This window comes from Pristiophorus japonicus, unplaced genomic scaffold, assembly GCF_044704955.1.
Source record: "Pristiophorus japonicus isolate sPriJap1 unplaced genomic scaffold, sPriJap1.hap1 HAP1_SCAFFOLD_571, whole genome shotgun sequence".
Lineage (NCBI taxonomy): Eukaryota > Metazoa > Chordata > Chondrichthyes > Pristiophoridae > Pristiophorus > Pristiophorus japonicus.
In genome coordinates, this window is record NW_027254479.1 from 25,711 (window position 1) to 53,417 (window position 27,707).

General features: G+C 44.8%; 1 protein-coding gene and 2 non-coding genes across 3 annotated transcripts in view; all 3 read right to left on the reverse strand.

The window, feature by feature from the left end:
- LOC139254656 (probable G-protein coupled receptor 139) overlaps positions 1-27,707 on the reverse strand; it is a 66,177-nt gene that overhangs the window by 20,118 nt on the left and 18,352 nt on the right. The window lies entirely within an intron of this gene.
- trnal-uaa (transfer RNA leucine (anticodon UAA)) lies at positions 394-476 on the reverse strand. Its single transcript has one exon. It is a non-coding gene; the product is annotated as a tRNA-Leu (tRNA).
- On the reverse strand, positions 6,344-6,426 carry trnat-ggu (transfer RNA threonine (anticodon GGU)). Its single transcript has one exon. It is a non-coding gene; the product is annotated as a tRNA-Thr (tRNA).

Below are 27,707 nucleotides of genomic sequence, written 5' to 3' on the forward strand. Positions count from 1 at the left end.
TAGAGACAGGGACGAGCAGAGACAGGCAAAGACAGAGATGATGGAAAAGAACGAGACAGTCAGATAGAGAGTATGACAGAATCCCATTGGAACAGAACTGGATACCGTGTGAAGGAGACAGATTGAGAGACAGAGACAAACAGAGAAACAGGGACAGACAGAGTGAATCAGAGAGAGGCAGACTGAGAGAGACAAAGACTCAAACACACAAATACATATACAGCTCTCTAAAGACAGAGCGAGAGGCAGAGACTGAGCGATACAGATACATTTCATAATTTCATTTCATTATCTGCTCAGATTGTCAATGAGCTACAGAAAAATGCAAATGCAACAGATCAAAATCAGTTATCACTGAGCAGAAAGGGAAAAATTACTGTTTAATTAAGTAATTACCAGGAGTGGGGTTCGAACCCACGCGGGTATAAACCCATTGGATCTTAAGCCCAACGCCTTAACCACTCGGCCATTCTGGTGCTGTCAGCGATTAGATTCTGTCTATGTGAGAATCTGGGCTTCAACTCCACCTCCACAGACACACACAAACACATCGGGTTTCAGGGAGTATTTCCGAACATTTTTCGGAATATTGATACGGGGACAACTCTCCTATTCTTTTTCGAGCAATGCTCTGGGACCTCTCACAACCACCCGATTGCGCAGACGGAGCTTCAATTTAAGATTTCATCCGAAAGTCAACAGTTTCAACAATGCAAAATTCCCCAAATGCTGCAGTTGAGTGTTAGCCAAGATTTTATGCTCAAGTCTCAGGAGTGCGACTTGAACACACAAACTCCTGATTCAGTCAAGAATGCTGCCACTGAACCAAAGCTGAGACAAAAGTTCACAGCCATATTACTTTCCCAATTATTTTTTTTTAAGTTCCAGGACATACCAAATTCATGGTGATGATTTCCACAGACAGTTGCACATACACATAGACATTTTTACAGATAGACATACACAGAGACACACACACAAAAATTTACACGCACCAACGGACATGCACACATGCCTTAGACATCTCGAGGGATAGACTGGCTGAATCACTGTCGCAACTTTGGCTGATTTTTGCGATTTTCTATCCGTATGTATCGTGAATATTGCAGATTAATGAAAGAAAGAAAATAGCGGCGGCATTGAAAGGTGTGGGACGTTGTTCCGTTTATCTCAGAATGTGTTTTGCAGGGACCTGGTTAAATTGTCAAACAGAATGAAATATGCTGAGAAACGGAGTCGGCAGGATTCAAATCTATGCAGGGAAACCCGAAAGGATTTTTAGTCTATGGCCTTAACCAATGGGCCACGACTACTGGCTCGCTGCCTTTTTTAAAGTTACTCAGTTAAAACTCAACCATCCATCTCTGTGCAGCAGACGGCCACAGACTCGTGAAAAAGTCACCGTTTGCTAAAAATCTGGAAGAGGCTGTATTTTTGCTGCTCTATATTGCCCTGGAACTTTTTAAAATGAATCTATACCAAGAAACAGAAGCAAAATTCTGCCTTTTGTAAAATGCAGCCTCCCCGTTAGGGAATTGAACCGTGGTCTCCCGTGTGACAGATGGGGATATTCACCACTTTCCCACGAGGTATTGATGCGCATGGGTTTTGTCAAAGCAATATTCGAGCTGTGAATAGAACTGGACACCATGAGAAGGCTATGGGACCTTTCACATCCACACGAGTGTGCAGATGAAGCTTCAATTTAACATTTCATCCGAATGTCAACAGCTTCAACAATGCAAAATTCCCCAAGCACTGCATTTGAGTGTCAGCCAAGATGACGTGCTCAAGTCTCAGGAGTGCGACTGACACACACAACCTCCTGATTCAGTCGAGAATGGAGCCACTGAAAAAAAGCCGATACCAAAGATCACAACCGTATTATTTTCCCGAAGCTTTTTAAAATTTCCAGGACGCACCAAATTCATGGTGATGATTTCCATAGACAGTTGCACATACACAGAGACATGCATACAGACAGACATACACAGACACACACACACACAATAACCAAAAATATACACGCATCAATATAGAAAGATAGAAACAAATAAATTAGTTGCAGGAGTAGGCCATTCGGCCCTTCGAGCCTGCACCATCATTCAATAAGATCATGGCTGATCATTCAACCTCAGTACCCCTTTCCTGCTTTCTCTCCATACCCCTTGATCCCTTTAGCCGTAAGGGCCATATCTAACTCCGTTTTGAATATATCTAACGATCTGGCCTCAACAACTTTCTGCGGTAGAGAATGCCAGAGTGAAGAAGTTTCTCCTCATTTCGGTCCTAAATAACTTACCACTTAATCTTACACTGTCATCCTTGGTTCTCGAATTCCACAGCAATGGGAACATTCTACCCGCCTCTAACCTGTCCAATCTCGTCAGAATTTTATATATTTCTATGGGAGCGCCTCTCATTCTTCTAAACTCCAGTGGATACCAGCCCAGTTGATCCAGTCTCTCCTCATATGTCAGTCCTACTATCCCGGGAACAAGCTGGTGAATCTTCGCTGTACTCCCTCAATAGCAAGGACGTCCTTCCTCAGATTGTGAGAACAAAACTAAACACAATATTCCAGGTGTGACCCCACCAAGGCTCTGTACAACTGCAGTCAGACCTCCCTGCTCCTGTACTCAAATCACCCAGCTATGAAGGCGAACATGCCATTTGCCTGCTTCACCGCCTGCTGCACCTGCGTGCCAACTTTCAATGACTGATGTACCATGACACCCAGATCAAGATATACACAGAGTGCCTTATACAAATAGATGGATAGACAGGCAGGTTCACTGTCGCTACTTTGGCTGGCTTTTGTTCCATCTATCTCAGAATCAGTTTTGCATGAACCTGGTTAAATTATCAAACAGAATGAAATATGCTGAGAAACGCAGTCGGCCGGAATCAAATCTGCACGGGGAAACCCCAATGGATTTTCAGTCCATCGTCTTAACCACTCGGCCACAACTACTGGTCTGCTGCCTCTTTAAATGTTACTCAGATAAAACTCAGTCATCCATTTCTGTGCAGCAGACGTTCACAGAATCCTGAAACAGTCTCCGTTTGCTAAAAATCTGGAAGTAGCAATCTGATCTTGCTGTATTTTTAATGTTCTATATACTCTGGAACTTTTTAACATGAGTCGATACCAAGAAACAAAAGTAAAACTTTGTATATTTGAAACAACTGCCTCCTCGTCGGCGAATTGAACCCCAGTCTCCCGCATAACCAGCAGGGATACTCACCACTATACTAACGAGGAACTGACAGTTAGTGTCTCTGTCAGACCTGGAATCGAGATGGGAACAGAACTGGACACCATGAGAAGCCGACCGACGTATTGAGAGACAGAGACAATCCGACAAACAGGGAGAGACAGACAACGAGATAGAGACAACGAGAGACAGAAAGTATGAGTCTGAGGCAGACTGAGTGAGAAAAAGACTCAAATACAAACATATACAGAGATGTGTGTGTGTGTGATTTATAAAGAAAGAGAGGGAAAGAGTGAGAGAAAGACAATGATAAAGACAGTGACAAGGAGAGAGACAGATAGCGAGAGAGAGATAGAGACAAAAAATGAAAATGATGGAAATACTTATCAGGTTAGAGACAGGGACGAACAGAGGCAGGCAAAGACATGGTCAGACAGAAATGATTGGAAAGAGAGAGCCAGTCAGACAAAGAGTCTGAGAGAATCCCATTGGGACAGACGTGGACACCGTGAGAAAGAGACAGATTGAGAGACAGAGACAAATCGAGAAACAGGGACAGATAGATTGAGACAAAGACTCAAACATACAAACGCATACACAGCTCTCGAAAGAGAGAGAGAGGCAGAGACCGAGCGACACAGATACATTTCACAATTTCATTTCATTATCGGCTCAGAGTGTCACATAGGTACAGAAAATTGCAGATTCAACAGATGAAAATCCGGTATCACTGATCGGAATGCGAGGAAATCCGTGTTAAATTAAAGAGATACCAGGAGTGGGGTACAAACCCACGCGGGAAAAGTACATTGAATTTTAAAGCCACCGCCTTAACCACGCGGCCATCCTGGTCCTGTCACAATCTGGATTCTGTCTCTGCGAGAATCTGGATTCAACCCCACTCCCACAGACACACACATACACATCGTTTTTCAGTGAGCATTTACGAACATTTTTAGTAATATTGACACGGGGGCAACTCTCCTATTCTTTTTCGAGTCATGCTCTGGGATGTTTCACATCCATACGAGGGTGCAGACGGAGCTTCAATTTAACATTTCATCCGAACGTCAACAGCTTCAACAATGCAAAATTCCCCAAGTGCTGCACTAGAGTGTAGGCCAAGATTATATGCTTAAGTCTCAGGAGTGGGAATTGAACACACAAACTCCTGATTCAGTCGAGACTGCTGCCACTGCAACAAAGCCGATACCAAAGTTCACAACAGTATTACATTTCCCAATTCTTTTTTATAAGTTCCAGGACATACCAAATTCATGGTGGTGATTTCCACAGACAGTTACACGCACCAACGGAGATGCCCCGATGCCTTAGACATATAGAAGGATAGGCAGTCTGAATCACTGTAGAAACTTTGACAGCTTTTTGCGTTTTTCTATCCGTATGTATCTTTAATATTGCAGATTAATAAAAATCAGAAAGAGAAGTCAGTGTTGAAAGGTGTGGGATGTTATTCCACCGATCTCAGGATCAGTTTTCGAGAGACATGGTTAAATTGTTAAATGCAATGAAAAATGCTGGGTATCGAAGTCTGCAGGATTCGAAACTGCATGGGGAAAACTCAATGGATTTCGAGTTCATCGCCTTAACCACTCGGCCACGACTAATGCATTTCTGCCTCCTTGAACGTTACGCAGAAACAACTCAGTCATCCATCTCTGTGCAGCAGACGGCCCAAGAATCATGAAAAAGTCTCCGTTTGCTCAAAATCAGGAAGAGGCAATCTCCTCTACCTGTATTTTTACAGTTCTATATTGCTCTGGAACTTTTTAATATGAATCTCTTCCAAGAAACAGAAGTAAAATTCAACATTTTGAAACAACTGCCTCCCCGTCGGGGAATTGATCCCCGGACTCCTCATGACCGGCGGGGATACTCAATACTATACAAACGAGAAACTGACGAGCATCAGTTCTGTCAGAGCAGGAATCGAGTTGTGAATAGAACTGGACACCATGAAAAGTCGACAGACACATTGAGACACAGAGGCAAACCGACAAACAGGGAGAGACAGACAGCGAGATAGAGACAACGAGAGACAGAAAGTGTGAGACTGAGAAGGAGAGGCAGACTGAGTGAGAAAAAGACTCAAACACATACATATACAGAGGTCTGTGTGTGTGATCTATTAAGAGAGAGAGGGATAGAATGAGAGAAAGACAATGATAAATACAGTGACAAGGAGAGATACAGATAGAGAGAGAGAGATAGAGACAAAAGCAGAAAATGATGGAAACTCTTATCAGGTTAGAGACAGGGACTAACAGAGACAGACAAAGAGAGACAGACAGGCAGAGACATAGACAGACAGAGATGATGGGAAAGAGTGAGACAGTCAGAAAGAGAGACTGGGAGAATCCGATTGGAACAGAACTGGACACCGTGAGAAAGAGAGAGACACATTGAGAAACAGAGACAAACAGGGAAACAGGGAGTGACAGAAAGTGAGATAGAGACAGAGAGAGACAGAAAGTTTGAGACTGAGACGGAGGGTCAGACTGAGTGAGACAAAGACTTGAAAACATACATACACATAGATGTGTTTGCGTGCTCCAAAAAGAGAGGGAGGCAAATAGTGATGGAATGAAAAGAAAAAGCCAGGGACAAAGAGAGAGACAAAGAGGGAGACAGATAGAGAAAAAGACAGATAGAGAGAGAGACAAAGAGGCAAAAACAGAAAATGATGGAAATACTCATCAGGTTAGAGGCAGGGAGTAATAGAGACAGGCAAAGACATGGACAGACAGAGATGATGGAAAGAGAGAGACAGTCAGACAGATAGTCTGAGAGAATCCCTTTGGAACAGAACTTGACATCGTGAGAAAGAGACAGATTGAGAGACAGAGACAAACAAAGTAAAAGGGACAGACAGAGTGAATCAGAGAGAGGCAGACTGAGAGAGACAAAGATTCAAATACACAAACACATACACAGCTCTCTAAAGGGAGAGAGAGGCAGAGACTTAGCGACACAGATACATTGCACAATTTCATTTCATTATCTGCTCAGAGTGTCACCGAGTTACAGAAAAATGCAAATGCAACAGATGAAATTCGGGTATCACTGAGCAGGATGGGAAAAAAATCTTTGTTTAATTAAGCAATCACCAGGAGTGGGATACGAACCCACGAGCGTAAAAACCCATTGGATCACCAGCCCAACGCCTTAACCTCTCGGCCATCCTGGTGCCGTCAGCAATTGGATTCTGTCTCTGTGAGAATCTGGGCTTCATCTCCACCCCCACAGCCACACACATGCACATCGGGTTTCAGGGACCATTTCCGATCATTTTTAGCAATATTGACACGGGGGCAACTCTCCTAATCTTTTTGAAGTAATGCTCTGGGACCTCTCACATCCACCCGAGTGCGCAGACGGAGCTTCAATTTAACATTTCATCCGAATGTCAACAGCTTCAACAATGCAAAATTCCCCAAGTCCTGCAGTTGAGTGTTAGCAAAGATTATATGCTCAAGTCTCAGGAGTGCGACTTGAACACACAAACTCCTGATTCAGTCGAGAATGCTGCCACTGAACCAAAGCTGAGACAAAAGTTCACAGCCGTATTACTTTCCCCAAGTCTTTTTTTTTAAGTTCCAGGACATACCAAGTTCACGGTGATGATTTCCACAGACAGTTGCACATACACAGAGACATATATACAGATAGACAGACACAGAGACACAGTCTATTCAATCTCTCCTCATATGTCAGTCCTGCCATCCCGGGAATCAGTCAGGTAAACCTTTGCTGCACTCCCTCAATAGCAAGAAAGACCTTCCTCAGATTACGAGACCAAAACTGAACACAATATTCCAGGTGAGGTCTCACAAAGGTCCTGTACAACTGCAGTAAGACCTCCCTGCGCCGATACGCAAATCCCCTAGCTATGAAGGCAAACATACCATTTGCCTTCTTCACTGCCTGCTGGAACTGCATGCCAGCTTTCAATGACTGATGTACCATGACACCCTGGTCTCGTTGCAGCTCCCGTTTTCCAAATCTGCTGCCATACAGATAATATTCTGCCTTCGTGTTTTTGCCACTAAAGTGGATAACCTCATATTTATCCACATTATACTGCATCTGCCATGCATTTGCCCTCTCACCTAACCGGTCCAAGTCACCCTGCAGCCTCTTAGCATCCTCCTCACAGCTCACACCGCCACCCTGTTAGTATCATCTGCAAACTTGAAGATATTACACTCAATTCCTTCATCTAAATTATTAATGTATATTGTAAATAGCTGGGATCCCAGCACTGAGCGCTGTGGCACCCCACTAGTCACTGCCTGCTTTTCTGAAAAGGACCGTTTATCCCGACTCTCTGCTTTCTGTCTGCCAACCAGTTCTCTATCCACGTCAGTACATTACCCCCAATACCATGTGCTTTAACTTTGCACACCAATACGTGAGTGGGACCTGGTTGAAAGCCTTTTGAAAGTCCAAATACACCACATCCACTGGTTGCCCTTGTCCATTATACTAGCTACATCCTCAAATAATTCCAGAAGTTTTGTCGAGCTTGATTTCCCATTCATATATTCATGCAGCTTGGACCGATCCTGTCACTGCTTTCCAAATGCGCTGCTATTTCATCTTTAATAAATTGATTCGTACATTTTCCCCACTACTGATGTCAGGCTAACCGGTCTGTAATTATCCGCTTTCTATCTCCCTCCTTTTTTAAAATGTGGTGTTACATTATTTACCCTTCAGTTCATATGAACTGATCTAGAGTCGATAGACTGTTCGAAAATGATCATCCGCTATTTCTAGGGCCACTTCCTTAAGTACTTTCCAATGCAGACTATCAGGCCCCGGGGATTTATCGGCCTTCAATCCCATCAATTTCCCGAACACAATTACCTGACTGATAAGGATTTCCTTCAGTTCCTCCTTCTCGCTAGATCCTTGGTGCCCTCGTATTTCTGGAAGGTTATGCGTTTCTTCCTTCGTGAAGACAGAACCAAAGTGATTGTTCAACTGGTCTACAATTGCCTTCTTCCCCATTATAAATTCACCTGAATCTGATTGCAAGGGACCTACGTTTGTCTTCTCTAATCTTTTTGTCTTCACATATCTATCGAACTTTATTATGTTCCCAGCAAGATTCCTCTCATAATCTATGTTCCCCCTCCTAATTAAACCCTTTGTCCTCCTCTGCCGAATTCTAAATTCCTTCCAGTCCTCAGGTTGAAGCTTTTTCTGGCCAATTTATATGCCTCTTCCCTGGATTTAACACTATCCTTAATTTCCTTTGTTAGCCACGGTTGAGCCACATTCCCCATTTTATTTTTACTCCAGACAGGGAAATACAATTGTTGAAGTTCATCCATTTGATCTTTAAATGTTTGCCATGGCCTATCCACCTTCAACCCTTTAAGTATCATTCGCCAGTCTATTCTAGCAAATTCACGCCTCATACCATCGAAGTTATCTTTCCTTAAATTCAGGACCCTAGTCTCTCAATTAACTGTGTCACTCGCCACCTTAATAAAGAATTCTACCTTATTATGGTCACTCTTTCCCAAGGGGCCTCGCATAACAAGATTGCTAATTGGTCCTTTCTCATTACACATCACCCAGTCTAGGATGGCCAGCTCACTAGATGATCCCTCGATATACTGAGTGAGAAAACCATCCCGAATACGCTCGAGGAAATACACCTCCACCATATTGCTACCTGTTTGGTTAGCCCAATCTACATGTAAAGTAAAGTCGCCCTTGATAACAGCTGTATCTTTATGGCACGCATCCCTAATTTCTTGTTTGATGCTGTCCCCAACCTCACTACTACTGTCTGCTGATCTGTACACAACTCCACTTGCGTTTTCTTCCCTTTGGTATTCCGCAGCTCCACCCATTCATATTCCACATCATCCAAGCTAATGTCGTTCCTTACTATTGCCTTAATTTCCTCACTATTGCCCTAATTTCCTCTTTAACCAGCAACGCTACCCTACCACCTTTTCATTTCTGTCTATGCTTCCTGAATGTTGAATTCCCAGCCTTGGTCACCCTGGAGCCATGTCTCCGTGATGTCAATTATTTCATATTCAGTAATTGCTGCTTGTGCAGTTAATTCGTCCAGCTTATTACGAATACTCCTCGCAATGAGGCACAGAGCCTCCAGGCTTGTTATTTTAACACACGTTGACCCTTTAGAATTTTGCTGTAAAGTGGCCCTATTTGATTTTTGCCGTGGGTTTCTCTGCCCTCCACCTTTACCTTTATTCTTTCACTTCTGCGCCCATTCTACTTCCCTCTGTCTCCCGTCGCCCTGCCATATTACTTTAAACCCTCCCCAGAAACACTAGCATGCACTCCCCCTTGAACATTGGTTCTGGTCCTGCCCAGGTGCAGACCGTCCGGTTTCGTTCTGGTCCCACCTCCCGCAGAACCGGTTCCAAAGTCCCAGAACTTGAATCCCTCCCATCTGCACCACACTTCAAGCCACGTATTCATCTGAGATATCCTGCGATTGCTGCTCTGACTAGCAGGTGGCGCTGGTAGCAATTATGAGTTTGCGACCTTTGAAATCCTACTTTTTAATTTAACTCCTAGCTCCCTGAATTCAGCTTGTTGGTCCTCAGACACATTGAGTCAGAGACTCAAACACGTAAAGATATACAGAGCTCTCTAAAGACATAGAGTGAGAGGCACTTCACAATCCCATTTCTTGGTCAGTTGAGAATGTGACAGAGGGTATCACTGAGCAGGATGGGAGAAAATCGGTGTTAAATTCAAGAGTTACCAGGAGTGGGGTTCGAACCCACGTAAATATAAACCCATTGGATCTTAAATGCAACGACTTATACACTCGGCCATTCTGGACTTGTGAACCTTCACATTCTGTCTCTGTGAGAATCTGGGCTTGAGCTCCACCCTCACAGACACACGCATACACACAGGTTTTCAGTGAGCATTTCAGAATATTTATATAAAAGTGACATGGGGGCAACTCAGTACTCTTTATCGAATAATGCTGTCGGAACATTCACATTCACCCGAGAGAGCAGATGGAGCTTCAATTTAACATTTCATCCGAAAGTCAACATCTTCAACAATGCAAAATTCCCCAAGTACTGCACTTGAGTCTCAACCAAGATTATATGCTCAAGTCTCAGGAGTGGGACTTGAAGTCGAAAATGCTGTCGCTGAAGCAAAGCCGATATCAAATGTCACAACCGTATTATTTTCCCCAAATCTTTTTTTAAAGTTCCAGGACATACCAAATTCATGGTGATGATATCCGCAGACAGTTGCGCATACACAGAGACATATACACAGATAGACAGACACAGAGACACACACACAGATAGACAGACACAGAGACACACACGCATACATAACCAAAAATATAGATGCACCAATGGACATACACAGAGTGCCTTAGACATATAGAGGGATAGACAGGCTGAATCACTGTCGCTAATTTAGCTGATTTTTGCGTTTTTCTATCCGTATGTATCGTAAATATTGCAGATTAATGAAAATGAGAATAACATGTCAGTGTTGAAAGGTGTGGGACGTTATTCCATCCAACTCAGGATCCGTTTTGCAGGGACCTGGTTAAAGTCTGAAATTGAATGAAAAATGCTGGAATCCGTAGTCGGCAGGATTCGAACCTGCGCGGGTAAACTCCAATGGATATCTAGTCCATCACCTTAACCACTCGGCCACGATTACTGCGTCTGTGTGTTTTTAAATGTTACTAAGATATAACTCAATCATCCATCTCTCTGCATCAGAACACCACAGAGTCCTGAAAAAGTCTCCGTTTCCTAAAAATCTGGAAGAGCCAATATCGTCTTGCTGTATTTTTACTCTTCTATGTTGCTCTGGAACTTTTAATATGAATCTATACCGAATAACAGAAGTACAATTCTACATTTCGAAAATGCTTCCTCCCGCATGACAGGTGGGGATACTCACGACTATACTAACGAGGTACTGACGGGTGTAGATTTTGAGACAGCAGGAATCGAGCTGTGAAAAGAACTAGACACCATGAGAAAGAGACAGACACATTGAGAGACAGATACAAAAACAGGAACAGGGAGAGACAGACAGCGAGCTAGAGAAATAGAGAGAGAGCAAGTGTGAGACTGAGAGGGATAGGCAGACTGAGTGAAACAAAGACTCAAACACACACATACACAGATATGTGTGTGTGTGTGCTCCATAAAGAGAGGGAGGCAAAGAGTACAGGAAAGCCAGAGACAAAGACAAAGACATGGAAAAAGGGAGCGTCAAAGAGAGAGAGAGAGAGATAGTGAGAGGTGAGAGCGAGAGACAGAGATAAAAACAGAAAATGATGGAAATACTCAACAGGTTAGAGACAGGGTCGAACAGAGACAGGCAAAGAGAAACAGACAGGCAGAGACATAGACAGACAGTAATGATGGGAAAGAGAGAGACAGTCAGACGGAGAGACTGAGATAATCCCTTTGGATCAGAACTGGACACTGTGAGAAAGACACGGGCAGATTGAGAGATCGAGACAAACAGAAAAACAGGGAAAGACAGAGTGAGTCAGAGTGAGGCAGCGTGAGGGACACAAAGACTCAAACACGCAAACACATGCACAGATCTCTAAAGAGACAGAGGTAGAGAGTGAGGCAGAGACTGAGAGACACAGATACATTTCACGATTCCATTTCTTTATCGGTTCAGAATGTCATAGAGTTACAGTAAAATGCAGATTCAACATATTCTTACTGCAGTTGTACAGGGCCTTGGTGAGGCCTCACATGGAATATTGTGTTCAGTTTTGGTCTCATAATCTGAGGAAGGACGTTCTTGCTATTGAGGGAGTGCAGCGAAGGTTCACCAGACTGATTCCCGGGATGGCCGGACTATCATATGAGGAGAGACTGGATCAACTGGATTTTTATATATTGGAGTTGAGAAGGATGAGAGGGGATTTCATAGAAACATAAGGATTCTGGCGGGACGGGACAGGTTAGATGCGGGTAGCTTGTTCCCGATTTTGGGGAAGTCCAGAACCAGGGGACACAGCCTTAGGACAGCCATGTCTCCGTGGTGCCAATTATATCATATTCATTAATTGGTGCCTGTGCAGTTAATTCGTCCACCTTATTACGAATATTCCTCACATGGAGGCACAGAGCCTTCAGGCTTGTCTTTTTAACACACTTTGTCCCTTTAGACTTTTGCTGTAATGTGGCCCTTTTTGAAAGGAATGACAAGGGTGTATGCGGTTACAGGAGGATGTGAGGGGAAACAAACATAATACGAGGGGAAGAGTGCATCCGCGATGGACCAGTATGAGATCAAAAAGAATGGAAATATAAGGGGAATATCTTTATCCATGTGCCGGAGAGAAGGGAGTCTAACTATATGCCCTCACCCAGTGGGAGACGGGAGCAAGGATAGCTGCGGGTTTGACAATACTACGGAAGGATGTGTCATGGGAATAAACCCTGCCCGAACCGAACCCACACATTACACCTATCATGGGCGAGGAGAATATTGTGTGGTAACTAGCCTGGGAACTTACGTTACTCCAAGACTGTCGGTGGCAGTGGGAAGAGCAAACATGACATGCCAGGAAGACAATGACATGAAATATAAGTGATGAGATTAAGCAAGGCATGGATGTTTACATGGAAGAGCAAGCACAATCAATTCACCTGTTACTTGAAGATTTAACTGAGCTCAAGAAATAACATTAAAATATATTAAGAGCTGAAGGAGAAAGCTGAAGAACTGGACAGTGAAATAAAGGATAACCTGAAAAACCCGCCTTGGTACTTGAGATTATACATCCCTGGATAAGGATCCTTTCCCATACCCTAGTGGCAGTAAAGATAGTAATAGCCTTGAGTTGGTTGGTGATGTTATGTAACAAGTGCAAAGACAGGCGAGGCTTACCCGAGTAAAGTTACAAGATAGGGATTCGAATTATATCCCATGTGTTAGTCCTAGTGCAGCTGATAGTGGTGTTGATGCTCCTGGGAGACTGCACAGGCAGATACAAGAGATGCAGGAAGAAGAGGTTGGCCAAGGCCCGTAACCAAGAACGCAGAAAGCCTTTGCTAGATCCAAAGAGGGTTAATCAAACAAAACAAAACGGCATGAACACCTGATCTGAGTCGTGAGTGTCCCAATCCTATCGCCTGATCAACGAAACCGAGGCGGGAGACAGAGGAATCAGGTTAGGATAAGGCAGGGAAAGGAAGATTGTTGTTCATGGTGGGATACTTTTAAGGTCTGGTCACCTGAAGCCTACGCAGTCCTCAAATTGATGTGGCATTTAATTGAGATAATAATGGTACTGGAAGGGACATGTATCGTGATCCAACTATATCTGATGTGTCAGATCAGAGAGATATACAACCACGTGGTTCTAGCCGAACATCAAACAGCCTTGTTAATTATGTAATGTAGGCATGATAGGGAGGCGAATGATTTTGTAACGCGTTAGGGAAACAACCAAGACCCCCGAGCTTATGCACTGTATGTACAAAAAGAAATATAAATGGCGTGCCAATATCCCAGGGGAATGGTCAGGGGTAGTGTGTAAAGATTCCGCAAAAGATGGAACTATGAGCGATCCCAGGAATATGGACTTGATATCACCATTTCCAGCAGATGGCTCAGAACATATATGTGGTCAGCTGATTATTTAGAAATAATCAGGGATCAACAGGAGGGACTGAAAGGGCAGATTACAAATTGAAATTACAATTAATAATAACAATTGCGATGTTTTAAAATGGAGTTAAGAGGTTTTTAAAATGGATCCCACAGCCTGTTTTCAGACTGTGGGAACCATGTGTGGGATGCCTTCCACAGAGGAGCAGATGTTCCAATTCATAGACCAAAGGCCTTGGGAGCTGGGCACAGACACAGATAACATAGAATTTGAATTGTATAGCAAGATAAGAGTTAATTAAAAAGAATCATAACAACATGTATTTGGAATTGCCAATTAAGGCATATAGAAGCCAGATTGGAGGAAGCGCTGTTCCAATCATGTATTAATCAATCAGCATGTATTAATTCGAACTTACGTATTTACTTAATGCTATAATCTGAAACTGTATAAAGTAATATGTCTCTGGCTCTATCTTCGAGCATTCCTTCAAGGATAGCTTCCCTGCCGGCTTGTATTAATAAAACCTGCATTTACTTTAAGGCTAACAGAATCCTAGTGGTGGGTTAAGTTAACCCTAACAACGTTAGCGAGATCGGGAGAGGTGGAGGGGCTCGAAGAGGTTAGAGAGAGAGGGAGGGGTGTAGGGCTGGAGGAGGTTACATAGATAGGGAAAGGTGTAGGGCTGGAGGAGGTTACAAAGATAGGGAGAGGTGTAGGGGCTCAAGGAGGTTAGAGAGATAGGGAGGGGTGTAGGGCTGGAGGATGTTACAGAGATAGGGACGGGTGTAGGGTCTGGAGGAGGTTACAGAGATAGGTAGGGTTGTAGGGACTGGAGGAGGTTACAGAGATAGGGAGGTAGTAGGGGCTGGAGGAGGTTACAGAGATAGGGAGGGGTGTCGGGACTGGAGAAGGTTACAGAGAGAGGGAAAGTTGTAGGGGCTGGAGGAGGTTACAGAGATAGGGAGGGGTGTCGGGACTGGAGAAGGTTACAGAGAGAGGGAAAGTTGTAGGGGCTGGAGGAGGTTACAGAGATAGGGAGGGGCGGGGCCATCGAGGGGTTTGAACAGGAAGCTGAGAATTTTAAAATCAGCGCCTCACTGGGGCTGAGGAGGGGGGAGAAGTGCAAGAACACAACCCCCTCACTACCTACCCTGCACTAACCCCCATCATCTGTTACATCACCTGGAGTTCCAGCGACACTCCTCCCCCTCTCTCTTGGTGTTTATCTACTCACTGCCTCACTCAAAACTTATCTCCCATTGACAGTCCATGTGAGTGCCCTCGTTGTCCCAGAATTGCTCCCCGTGTACACCGACTGACCTTTCCCGTGCCTCCGCCACCCTCCTCCTGTTCCGTGACGGCCGTCAAATTCAAGTTGTGTTCCAGTCAGCAAGCAAAAGATCGGGGCGGGGGGGAGGGGAGGGTTCATATAAATTAAAACACGTGGTGGGCCGGAGGAAGAGGCTTGCGGGACCGTGTTCGGCCCGCGGGCCGTATGTTTGACACCCCTGATCTATACTGTCAAACCCTGTAAGAATTTTTATGTTTTAAAATGAGATCACCTCTCATTCTTCTAACCTCTACAGAATATAGGCCTAGTCTACTCAATCTCTCCTCACAGGACAATCCCTCCATCCCAGGTATCAGTCTGGCGAACCTTCGTTGCCATCCTCAATGGTAAGTACATCCTTCCTTAGGTAAGCAATCATAACTGTACACAATACTCCAGGTGTCGTCTCAGCAGGGTCCTATATAATTGCAGTAAGATGTCTCGGAGCAAGTTATTATTTAAATGGAGAAAGATTGCAATGTGCCGCAAAACAGCAGGCCCTGGGGTTACTTGTGCATGAAACACTAAAGGATAGTATGCAGGTACAGCAAGTGATCAGGAAGGCCAATTGTTTTTTGACCTTTTTTGCAAAGGGGATGGAGTATAAAAGCGGGGAAGTCTTGCTGCAGCTATAGAAGGTTTTGGTGAGGCCACACCTGGAATACTGAATGCAGTTTTGGTTTCCATATTTAGGAAAGAATATAATTGCTTTGGAGGCAGTTCAGAGAAGGTTCACTAGGTTGATATAAGGGATCAGCAGGTTGAATTATGAGGAAAGGTTGAGTAGTTTTGGCCTCTACTCATTGGAATTCAGAAGAATGAGAGGTGATCTTATCGAAACGTATAAGATGGGGGGAGACTGGAACTAGAGGGCATGATCTTAGAAGAAGGGGCTGCCCATTTAAAACAGATGAGGAGGAATTTCTTCTCTCAGACGGTTGTAAACCTGTCGAACTCGCTGCCTCAGAGAACTGTGGAAGCTGGGATATTGAATAAACTTGAGACAGAAATAGTTTTTTAAATGATAAGGGGATAAGGGGTTATGGAGTGCTCGCGGGTAAGTGGAGCTGAGTTATGATCAGATCAGCCATGATCTCATTGAATGGCGGAGCAGGCTCGAGGGGCCGTATGGCCTACTCCAGTTCCTATTTCTTATGTTCCTGTTCTTATGTTTACTATTATCCTCAACTCCTCTTGTAATAAAGGCCGACATACCATTTGTTTTCTTAATTGCTTGCTGTGCCTGCATGTTAACTTTCAGTGATTCGTGTACAAGGACACCAAGGTCCCTCTGAACACCAACATTTCCCAATCTCTCACCATTTCAAGTAGCTGTTTCCAGTCCACTTTGGCTAAACCACATCTCAGTTCAGTAAAATTGGCTTTCCCCCAATTGAGAACTTTTATTCCTGGTCTATCTTTGTCCTTTTCCATAACTACCCTAAATCTAAGAGAATTACGATCAATAGCACCAATGCTCTCCCACTGATACCCCTTCCACCTGCCCAGCTTCAATCCCTAATACAAAGTCCAGAACTTCCCCCTCTCTTGCTGGGCTTGCTACATACTGGCTAAAAGGTTCAGCTAGTTGCTGACCCCTCTGCGAAGGGAAATAGGTCCTTCCTATCCACTCTATCTAGGTCCCTCATAATTTTCTACACCTCATTAACGTCTGCCCTCAGCCTCCTCTGTTCCAAAGAAAACAAACTGTTAAGAGGATTGGTGGGCTGGAGAAGGTTACAGAGATAGGGATGGGTGAGAACCTGGAGAGATTTGAACACGAGAATGTGTATTTTAAAGGTTGATGCCACCAGTCATCTCGCCCAGCACAGAATGTAAATCACTACCAACAGGAAGGATGTTACTTTTACTACTGCAAATGCATAATGAGAGGAAATCAATCTCTTTCCCTTTAACTAACAGCGACATGAAAAGAGGGAATGAATGACCTTTAAATACCTGGTAAACTTGGAACTGAAGTGTCTGAAACTCATAATAGGAACTCATAAATGGAAATAAAATACTGACAGATGTTAAACTGTTTTGTTGACAAAGGAAATCTCAATTTAACTTTTAAAGATAAATTGTTTAACAGATGTTGAAACATACTCACCCGATGGGCCGACTCAGGATCCACCACTCAAGCACCGTGATTTGTTGCAGAACACGCTGCACCCTCTGCCCTCCGGCCTCTGACATCTCTTCCTGTTGGTTCCCAGGGCAATCAATCACCACTCGCCAACATTACGCTGCCAGATTAAGTTGTGGGGTTCGGAGGAAGAAATAAAATGAGGCCGTGAATCAGAGTTAAGAAATAAAATTAGAAAAGCATGATTAAATGAACAAGGAGAGACAATATAAACGAATGGGTACAATCCTAAAGGGGATGCATGAACAGTGAGACCTGCGGGTATATGTGGACAAATCGGTGAAGGTGGCAGGACAGGTTGGGAAAGCAGTTAAAAAAGCTTGCAGGATCCTGGGCATCACAGAGTACAAAAGCAAGGAGGTTATGATGATCCTTTGTAAAACACTGGTTCGGTCTCAACTGGATCATTGTGTCCAATTCTGGGCACCGCAGATTCGGATGTGATGGCCTTAGAGAGGGTGCAGAAAAGATTGACAAGAATGATTCACGAGAATAGGGACTTCAGTTCCGTGGATTGACTGGAGAAGCTGGGGTTGTTCTCCTTGGAGCAGAGAAGGTTGCGAGGAGAATTGATCGAGGTGTTCAAAATCATGAGGGGTCTGGACAGAGTAGATTGAGAGATACTGTTCCCATTGGTGGAGGGGTCGAGAACCAGAGGAGACGGATTTAAAGTGGATGAGAAGAAGAACCAAAGACAATGGAAGAAAAATCTATTTTATGCAGTGAGTCGTTAGGATCTGGAATGCACCGCCTGAAAGGGTGGTGGAGGCAGACTCAATCACAGCTTTAAAAAGGGAATTGGATAAGTATCTGAAAGAAAACATTTGCAGGACCGGTGGGAAAGGGCGGGGCAGTGAGACTGGTTGGGAGCCCGCAAGGGCTCGACGAGCCGAATGGCCTTTCGTGCTGTAACCATTCTTTGATTGTGTGAGCAGAACTACTCTGTTCCCTGACTCAATCTAAAGCCTTCCTGATTGTGAACAACTCTGTTAAACCTGTCTACCTCAGCCTTAAATATATTCAATGACCCAGCCTCCACAGCTCTCTGGGGCAGAGAATTCCACAGATTACAACCCTCTGAGAGAAGAAATTCCTCCTCATCTTAGTTTTAAATGGTCTGAGGAGAAAAGCTGCATTTGTAAATGGAACAGGATTTACTGGGATTGCTTTGGGCACTGAACCATGTTCATTCTGGCTGCTCTTGTTTGTTTCCGATTATCTTAATAACCCCTATATATGGGCTGGAGATTAATATCTTGTATAAATGTTGAACAAATTATCTTCGTTTCAAAAACAGTGTGTCGACTTTTTGATTGCTCCATGATCAGAGGAGACTAATTGATGTTCTGTTACCGACTGTTCCATTTTAGTGCTTTTTCTGAATCTAACTTACATCACTTCTCACCTAGTTCACCTTCTATTATATCAAACCCCAAACTTGTTCCGTTTGAGTACACGAGTTGTCGTTGTAATAGACTGAACTGCAGTTTAAACTCAGCTGAAATCCTTTGAACCGCCCCTTTATTGAACTGTCTTGCATAAGATTTGAAATCCGTAACTTTCTGTAACCTGGTTTTTCAACCGATTGAATTTTAAAATGCATCCACACATTTTGCACGTGATAGCCTGTGAAATATTCTGATATTTGTAATTGTCATTGCCACAAACTCAGCTCTCTAGCCACCGACTCAATCCCTCTCCCCAACTTGTGTCTGTGCCTGAACCGGACTGTTTGCAACCTTGGTGCCATACTTAACCCTGAAGTATGTTTTTGACCACATATCCACAGCATAATTATGAATACATATTTCCACCTCTGTAACATCGCCGTTGCCTCAGCTCATCCGCTGCTGACCCGTCATCCCTGCCTTTGTTACTTCTGGACTTGACTATTCCAACGCATTCCTGCCACATTCTCACCTGCATAAACTTGAGTTGATCCAAAATTCGGTTGCCCATGCCCTAACTCTCACCAAGTCCAGCTCACCCATCAGCCCTGTGCTCGCTGAACTATATTGGCTTCTCGTTCAGCAACGCCTTGCTTTCAAAATTCTAATACATTTTCAAAACTCTCCATGGCCTCGCCCCTCCCTAGCTCTGTAAACTGCTCCAGCCCCAACCAGCACCACACCGCCCCCCCCCCCGCCCACCCATGAGATATCTGTCTTCCTGAGCATTCCTGATTATAATTGTTCAACCATTGATGGCTTTGGTGGCTGTGCCTTCTGTTGCCAAGGCCCCAAGTTCTGGAAAACCCAGCCTAAACATTTCTGTCTAACCCGTGCTGTACCTGCCCTGGCAGTTCTTGATTGGATAGTGTAGAGCAAGCTTTTCTCTCCATCTACTCCGTGTTGCATCTTTCCACGGAGTGTTTGATAGGAGAGTGTAGGGTGAGCTTTACTCAGTATCTAAACCGTGTTGTTCCTCCCCTGGGTGTGTTTGATGGATAGTGTTGGGGGAGCTTTACATTGTAAGTAACCCGTGCTATAGCTGCGCTGGGAGTGTTTGATGGGGCAGTGTTGCAAGAGTTGTACTCTCTATCTAATTCATGACGTAACTGCGATGCGAGTATTTGATGGATCAGTCCATGGGGAGCTTTACTCTCTGACTAACCCCTGCTGTGCCTATTGTGTGAGTGTTTGATGGGACAGTGTAGAGGGAGATTAACTCTGTATCTAACCAATGTTGTACATACCCTGGGAGTGTTTGGGACAGGCAAGAGGGAGATCTAACCTTCAATAAACAAAGCTGTATCTGCCTGGGAATGTCTGGTGAGACATTATAGAGGGAGTTTTACTCTGCATCTAACCTGTGTTATCATCATCATCATCATAGGCAGTCCCTCAGAATCGATGAAGACTTGCTTCCACACCTGAAGTGAGTTAATTGGGGCTGAACAGTCTAATACGAGAGCCACAGACTCTGTCGCAGGTGGGACAGATAGTTGTTGAAGGAAGGGGTGGGTGGGACCGATTTGCAGCACGCTCTTTCCTCTGCTTGCACTTGTTTTCTGCATGCTCTTGGCGATTAAACTCCCGGATACACTTCCTTCACTTAGGGTGGTCTTTGGCCAGGGACTCCCTGGCCAGGGATATCAGTGGTGATCTCACACTTTATCAGGGAGGCTTTGAGGGTGTCCTTGTAACGTATCCGCTGCCCACCTTTGGCTCATTTTCCGTGAAGATGTTCCGCATCGACCACTTGCTTTGGGAGTCTCGTGTCTGGCATGTGAACTATGTGGTCTGCGTAGCGGAGCTAATCGAGTGTGGTCAGTGCTTCAATGTTGGGGACGTTAGCCTGGTCTAGGACGCTGATGTTGGTGTGCCTGTACTGCCAGGTGATTTGTAGGATTTTGCAGGGACATTGTTGGTGATATATCTCCAGCGAGAAAAAGTGTCTACTGTACATTGTCCATGCCTCTGAGACATACAGGAGGGCGGGTATTACGATAGCCCTGTAGACCATGAGCTTGGTTGTACCTGCCCAGGGAATGGTTAATGAGACAGTGAAGAGGAAACTTTACTCTGTCTCCAACTCACGCTGTATCTGTTCTGGGAGTGTTTGATAAGAACATAAGAACATAAGAATTAGGAACAGGAGTAGACCATCTAGCCCCTCGAGCCTGCTCCGCCATTTAACAAGATCATGGCTGATCTGGCCGTGGACTCAGCTCCACTTACCCGCCCGCTCCCCATAACTCTTAATTCCCTCATTGGTTAAAAATCTATCTATCTGTGATTTGAATACATTCAATGAGCTAGCCTCAACTGCTTCCTTGGGCAAAGACTTCCACAGATTCACAAACCTCTGTGAGAAACAATTCCTTCTCAACTCGGTTTTAAATTGGCTCCCCGGTATTTTGAGGCTGTGCCCCCTAGTTCTCGTCTCCCCGACCAGTGGAACAACCTCTCTGCCTCTATCTTGTCTATCCCTTTCATGATTTTAAATGTTTATATAAGATCATCCCTCATCCTTCTGAACTCCAACGAGTAAAGACCGAGTCTACTCAATCTATCATCATAAGGTAAACCCCTCATCTCTGGAATCAGCCGAGTGAATCGTCTCTGTACCCCCTCCAAAGCTAGTATATCCTTCCTTAAGTAAGGTGACCAAAACTGCACGCTGTACTCCTGGTACGGCCTCACCAATACTCGATACAGTTGCAGCATGACCTCCCTGCTTTTGTACTCCATCCCTCTCGCAATGAAGGCCAACATTCCATTCGCCTTCCTGATTACCTGCTGCACCTGCAAACTAACTTTTTGGGGATTCATGCACATGGACCCCCAGGTCCCTTTGCACCGTAGCATGTTGTAATTTCTCCCCATTCAAATAATATTCCCTTTTACTGTTTTTTTTCCCAAGATGGATGACCTCACATTTTCCGACATTGTATTCCATCTGCCAAACCTTAGTCCATTCGCTAAACCTATCTAAATCTCTTTGCAGCCTCTCTGTGTCGTCTACACAACCCGCTTTCCCACTAATCTTTGTGTCATCTGCAAATTTTGTTACACTACACTCTGTCCACTCTTCCAGGCCATCTATGTATATTGTAAACAGTTGTGATCCCAGCACCGATCCATGTGGCACACCACTAACCACAGATTTCCAACCCGAAAAGGACCCATTTATCCCGACTCTCTGCTTTCTGTTCGCCAGCCAATTCTTGATCCATGCGAATACATTTCCTCTGACTCCGTGTACCTCTATCTTCTGCAGTCACCTTTTGTGTGGCACCTTATCCTTTTGGAAATTTAAATATACCACATCCATCGGTACACCTCTATCCACCATGCCCGTTATATCCCCAAATAATTATAGAAGATTAGTTAAACATGATTTCCCCTTCATGAATCCATGTTGCATCTGCTTGATTGCACTATTCCTGTCTAGATGTCCCGCTATTTCTTCCTTAATGATAGCTTCAAGCATTTTCCCCACTACAGATGTTAAATTAACCGGCCTATAGTTACCTGCCTTTTCTCTGCCCCCTTTCTTAAACAGAGGCGTTACATTTGCTGCTTTCCAATCCGCTGGTACCTCCCCAGAGCCCAGAGAATTTTGGTAGATTATAACGAATACACCTGCTGTAACTTCCGCCATCTCTTTTAATATCCTGGGATGCATTTCATCAGGACCAGGGGACTTGTCTATCTTGAGTCCCATTAGCCTGTCCAGCACTACCCTCTTAGTGATAGAGATTATCTCAAGGTCCTCCCTTCCCACATTCCCGTGACCAGCAATTTTTGGCATGGTTTTTGTGTCTTCCACTGTGAAAACCGAAGCAAAATAATTGTTTCAGGTCTCAGCCATTTCCACATTTCCCATTATTAAATCCCCTTCTCATCTTCGAATGGACCAACATTTACTTTAGTCACTCTTTTCCGTTTTATATATCGGTAAAAGCTTTTACTATCCGTTTATATGTTTTGTGCAAGTTTACTTTCGTAATCTATCTTTCCTTTATTTATTGCTTTCTTAGTCATTCTTTGCTGTCGTTTAAACTGTTCCCAATCTTCTAGTTTCCCACTAACCTTGGCCACCTTATAAGCATTGGTTTTTAATTTGATACTCTCCTTTATTTCCTTGGTTATCCATGGCTGGTTATCCCTTCTCTTTCCGCCCTTCTTTTTCACTGGAATATAATTTTGCTGAGCACTATGAAATAGCTCCTTAAAAGTCCTCCACTGATCCTCAATTGTGCCACTCAGCTGTGTTTCCAGTCTACTTTGAGGCACCGAGCTTTCATGCTTGCCTTTTTATTACAGTGGGACAGTGTAGAGGGAGCTTTACTCTGTATCTCACCCGTGCTGCACCTGTACCGCGAATATCCGCTGGAACAGAATAGAGGGATATTTTCTCTAGATCTAACAGATCTGTATCGGCCCTGGAATGGCTGAGACAAGTTAGAGGGAGATGTAGTCTGTGTCGAACCTGTGCTGTACTTGCACTGGAAACGTTTGGTGTAACAGTATAGAGTGAGTTTTATTCTATATTTAACCTGTTCAGTTCAGAAAAAGTAATGTGATTGAGTACTGTAGACGTGAGTAATTGTGACCTGTCTCTTTATTCTAACTTCAGAGTGCACGTACAACATGGAAGGTCTGCTTATATACAGTGCTCCCAAGGGACGCTGGGATCCCTTGGGACTCCAACAGATACGGCCTATTGTGGTGGTAGAATTCTGGTTACATAAATTGCACACATAACATCACTCCCTCCCAAAGTCAATCGTATACTTATTTGCAAGCTGAGATGATCTGGGGCTTTTCGCTCCTGAGTCGATCGTCTCAGTACAAATACAGGTGCAGGTGAGTTGGTTGGTTCTTCGCTGGACTGCTGCGCAGATGACCTTGCTGGGCTGCTGGGGATGATGAGTTCAGCTTCGTGGTCTACCATGATGTTGGCTGCCACTTGTGTGTGCGTCGGAGGGTCGAAGTTGGTTGCTTGTGGCTGTCTGTGAATCGCAGTTTGGTTTGGTCCAAATGCTTTCTGCAAGTTATTCCATTTGCGAGTTTGACCTGAAACACCCTCCTCCCTTCTTTGTCTATGACAGTGCCAGCAAGCTATTTGGGACCATGTCCATAGTTGAGTACAAATACAGGGTCATTGACTTCAATATTGCGTTACAAATTTGTGCGATCACGGTACATGCTTTATTGATGCCGCCTGCCCTCGACTTGATCATGGAGATCAGGGTGAACGAGAGAAAGCCTTGTTTTGAGCACCCTTTTCAGGAGCAGCTCAGCTGGGGAACCCCGGTGAAAGAATGGTGTCTGGTGCAGTGGCTGAGCAGGACTCGGGACAGGTGGGTCTGCAGGGATTCTTTTGACAGGTGTTTCAAGCTTTGTTTGATGGTTTGGACTGCACATTCTGTCTGGTCATTGGATGCGGGCTTGAACGGGGCAGTTGTGATGTGCTTGATCCCATTGTGTGTCATGAATTCCTTGGATTCAGCGCTGGTGAAGCACGACCCGTTGTCGCTGACAAGGACATCAGGCTGGCCGTGCGTGGCTCGTAGGTTTTCGAGGGTGGCAGTGGACGTGCTTACAGACATTAGTACACACTCAATCCAGTTGGAATAAAAATCCACAAGAACGAAGAACATTTTGCCTAGAAATGGGCCAGCAAAGTCAGCGTGGATCCTAGACCACGGTTTGGAGGGCCATGACCACAAACTTGAGTGCCCTGGGTGCATTGCTCAGTTACGAGCAAGTGATGCATTGGCACATGCAAGACTCCAAATCTGAGTCGATATCGGGCCACCTGTATGGACATTTCGTCTTTACGCTGCTGGAACAGCTTGATCTCTTCATGCATCTCCGCTGGGATGCTGGACCAGCTCCCATGGAGGATACAGTTTTTACAAGGGACAGTAAAGGACCCTGGCTGGTCCAGGTTCTCATCTGGCGGCCGTAACGGGTGACTTTTCATTTTCAAATGCATCCTTCACCAAGAGCAATTCTGCAGGCTGTGCCATTTCCACCCCGGTGGTGGGAAAAGTAGCCGACTGAAGGCATCAGTGCAGTTCTCTGTGCCTGGCCAGTGATGAATTACATACTTATATGCATACAGCGTGAGCACCCATCTTTCGATGCGAGCAGAAGCATTGGTTTTAATACCTTTGCTCTCTGTGAATAGCGATATGAGCGGCTTATGTTGAGTTTCTAAATCGAACTAAAGCCCAAACAGATACTGCTGTATTTTTTCATCCCGTAAACGTATGCCAGAGCTTCTTTTTCAATCATGCTGTCGGTTCTTTCGGCCTTGGACAAACACCTGGACGCATAGGCGACCGGTTGCAATGTTCCCAATTCGGTTGCTTATTGTAACATACGCCCGACCCCATACAAAGATGCATCGCAAGCTAGCACTAAACGTTTACATGGATCATACAGGACAAGCAGTTTGTTGGAACATAACAGATTTCGGGCTTTCTCAAAAGCAGTCTCTTTTGATCTCCCCCATGCCTAATAATCTCCCTTGTGCAGCCATATATGTAGAGGTTCTAGCAAGGTGCTCAACCCGAGTAGGAAATTACCAAAATAATTGAGGAGCCCAGGAACGACCGCAGCTCCGTCACGTTCTGTGGTCTCGGTGCGTTCTTGATGGCCTCTGTCTTGGCGTCAGTGCGCCTGGTGCCATCTGCCACGATTCTTCTGCCTAAGAACTCGACATTTGGCGCCCGGAAAGCACACTTAGAGCGTGTCAACCTGAGTCCCACATGATCTAGCCGATTTGGAACCTCTTCCACGTTCTGCATGTGCTCGATGGTGTCCCGACCTGTGACCAGTATATCATCCTGGAAAACCACGATGTGCAGCACCGACTTTAGCAGACTCTCCATGTCCCTTTGAAAAATAGCCGCGATCGATCGAATTCCAAACGGGCATCTAATGTCGATGAACAGACCTTGGTGCGTGTTGATGCAGGTGAGGCCTTTTTAATATTCCGCCAACTCCTGCGTCATGTAGGCCGAGGTCAGGTCAAACTTGGTAAATATCTTTCCTCCTGCCAGTGTCGCAAATAGATTGTCTGCCTTGGGTTGCTGGTACTGGTCCTGCAGCGAAAAATGCTTAATAGTTAATTTATAGTCCCGCATATGCTGACCGTGACATCACCCTTGAAAACCAGAACAATCTGACTATCCCACTCGTTGAACTCCACCAGTGCGATGATGTCCTCTCATTGCAGCCTGTCTAACTCGATCTCCACTTTCTCTCGCATCATATATGTCACTGCCCGTGCCTTGTGATGGATGGGTCATGTACCGGGAATCAAATGGATCTGCACTTTCGCCCTCAAGAAACTTCCGATCCCTGGCTCAAACAATGATGGAAACTTGCTCAGAACCTGGGCACATGAGACGTCATCGATGGATAAAAGCGCTCGGATGTCATCCCAGTTCCAGCGTAATTTTCTCAGCCAGCTTCTGCCGAACAGTGTGGGGCCATATCCTGACACGATCCTTAGTGGTAGTTCGTGTACTGTTCCATCATAAGAGACTTTTAATATGCTGTGCTGTCAATTATAGGGATCAGCTCTTTCGTGCACGTTTTCAGCTTGGTGTGAATGGGGCTCAGCTTGGGCCTGTCGAAGGCCGTTTTCTCATGATGGACTGACTCGCACCCATGTCCAATTCTATGGATACAGAATTCCGTTCAGTTCAACATTTAACATGATCGGTGGACATTTCGTGGTGAAGGTGTGTACCCCATACACATCTGCCTCCTCGGGTTGAGTCTCTAGTTCAGTTTGATCCACCATGGATCGGTCTTCCACTGCAATGTGGTGCTTTGCAGTGTTTGCAGCTCATCTGCACATTCGCTGGAGGTGTCCCATTGTTCCACAGCCTTTGCACGCATAGTGTTTGAAGCTGCATTGATGGGCTCGATGATCACCTCTGCAGTGCCAACAAGCTGTTAACTGCATCGCATTAACGCTTGATGGCAGACTCTGAGTCATCTGAGATCATGCAGCTGCAGGCGTGTACATTCTGCCATATGCATTCCTGCCTGAAAACGATGTTACTTTGTGTACAGTACTTGCCGAAACATCTGATTGCTGCGAAATTTGTTTGGTGTTATCGCTGGTGGACATAAATGCCTCGGCTATCATTATGGCTTTGCTTAGGTGCAGTGTTTCAACAGTCAATAGATTGCGAAGGATATCCTCATGGCCAATGCCAAACACAAAAAAATCTCTTAGCATTTACTCCAGGCATCCATCAAATTCGCAATGTCCTGCAAGATGCCTTATTTCGCCGACGTAGCTCGCCACTTCCTGGCCTTCAGACCGTTGACATGTGTAAAATCGATACCTTGCCATCAGAATGCTCTCCTTCGGATTTAGGTGCTCCTGGACCAGCGTACACAGTTCTTCATGCGATTTGGTTGTTGGTTTCACTGGAGCAAGAAAATTCTTCATGAGATCATAGGTTGTTGCCCCGCAGAGAGTGAGGAGGATCACCCTTTGTTTGGCTGCATTCACATTCCCTGCCAGTTGGTCATGAAGTATTAGTCGAGTCGCTGCATGAAGACATCCCAATCGTCCCCTCCAGGATACCAACAGTTCTCTGCATTTTTGCATGATGTTTCATTATCTCGTCGCCAATTGTTATGTCCAGAATAAAGTAATGTGATTGAGTACTGTAGACATGAGGATGTGTGATCTTGGTCTCTTTTTTTCTAACTCCAGAGTGCACGTATAGCATGGGGGGCCTGCTTATATACAATGCTCCCAAGCGATGCTGGGATCCCTTGGGACTCCAACAGAAATGCCCTCTGATGGCGGTAGATTGTTGGTTTCATCAGGTTGCATACATAACATAACCCATGTTGTACTTGCCCTGGGAATGTC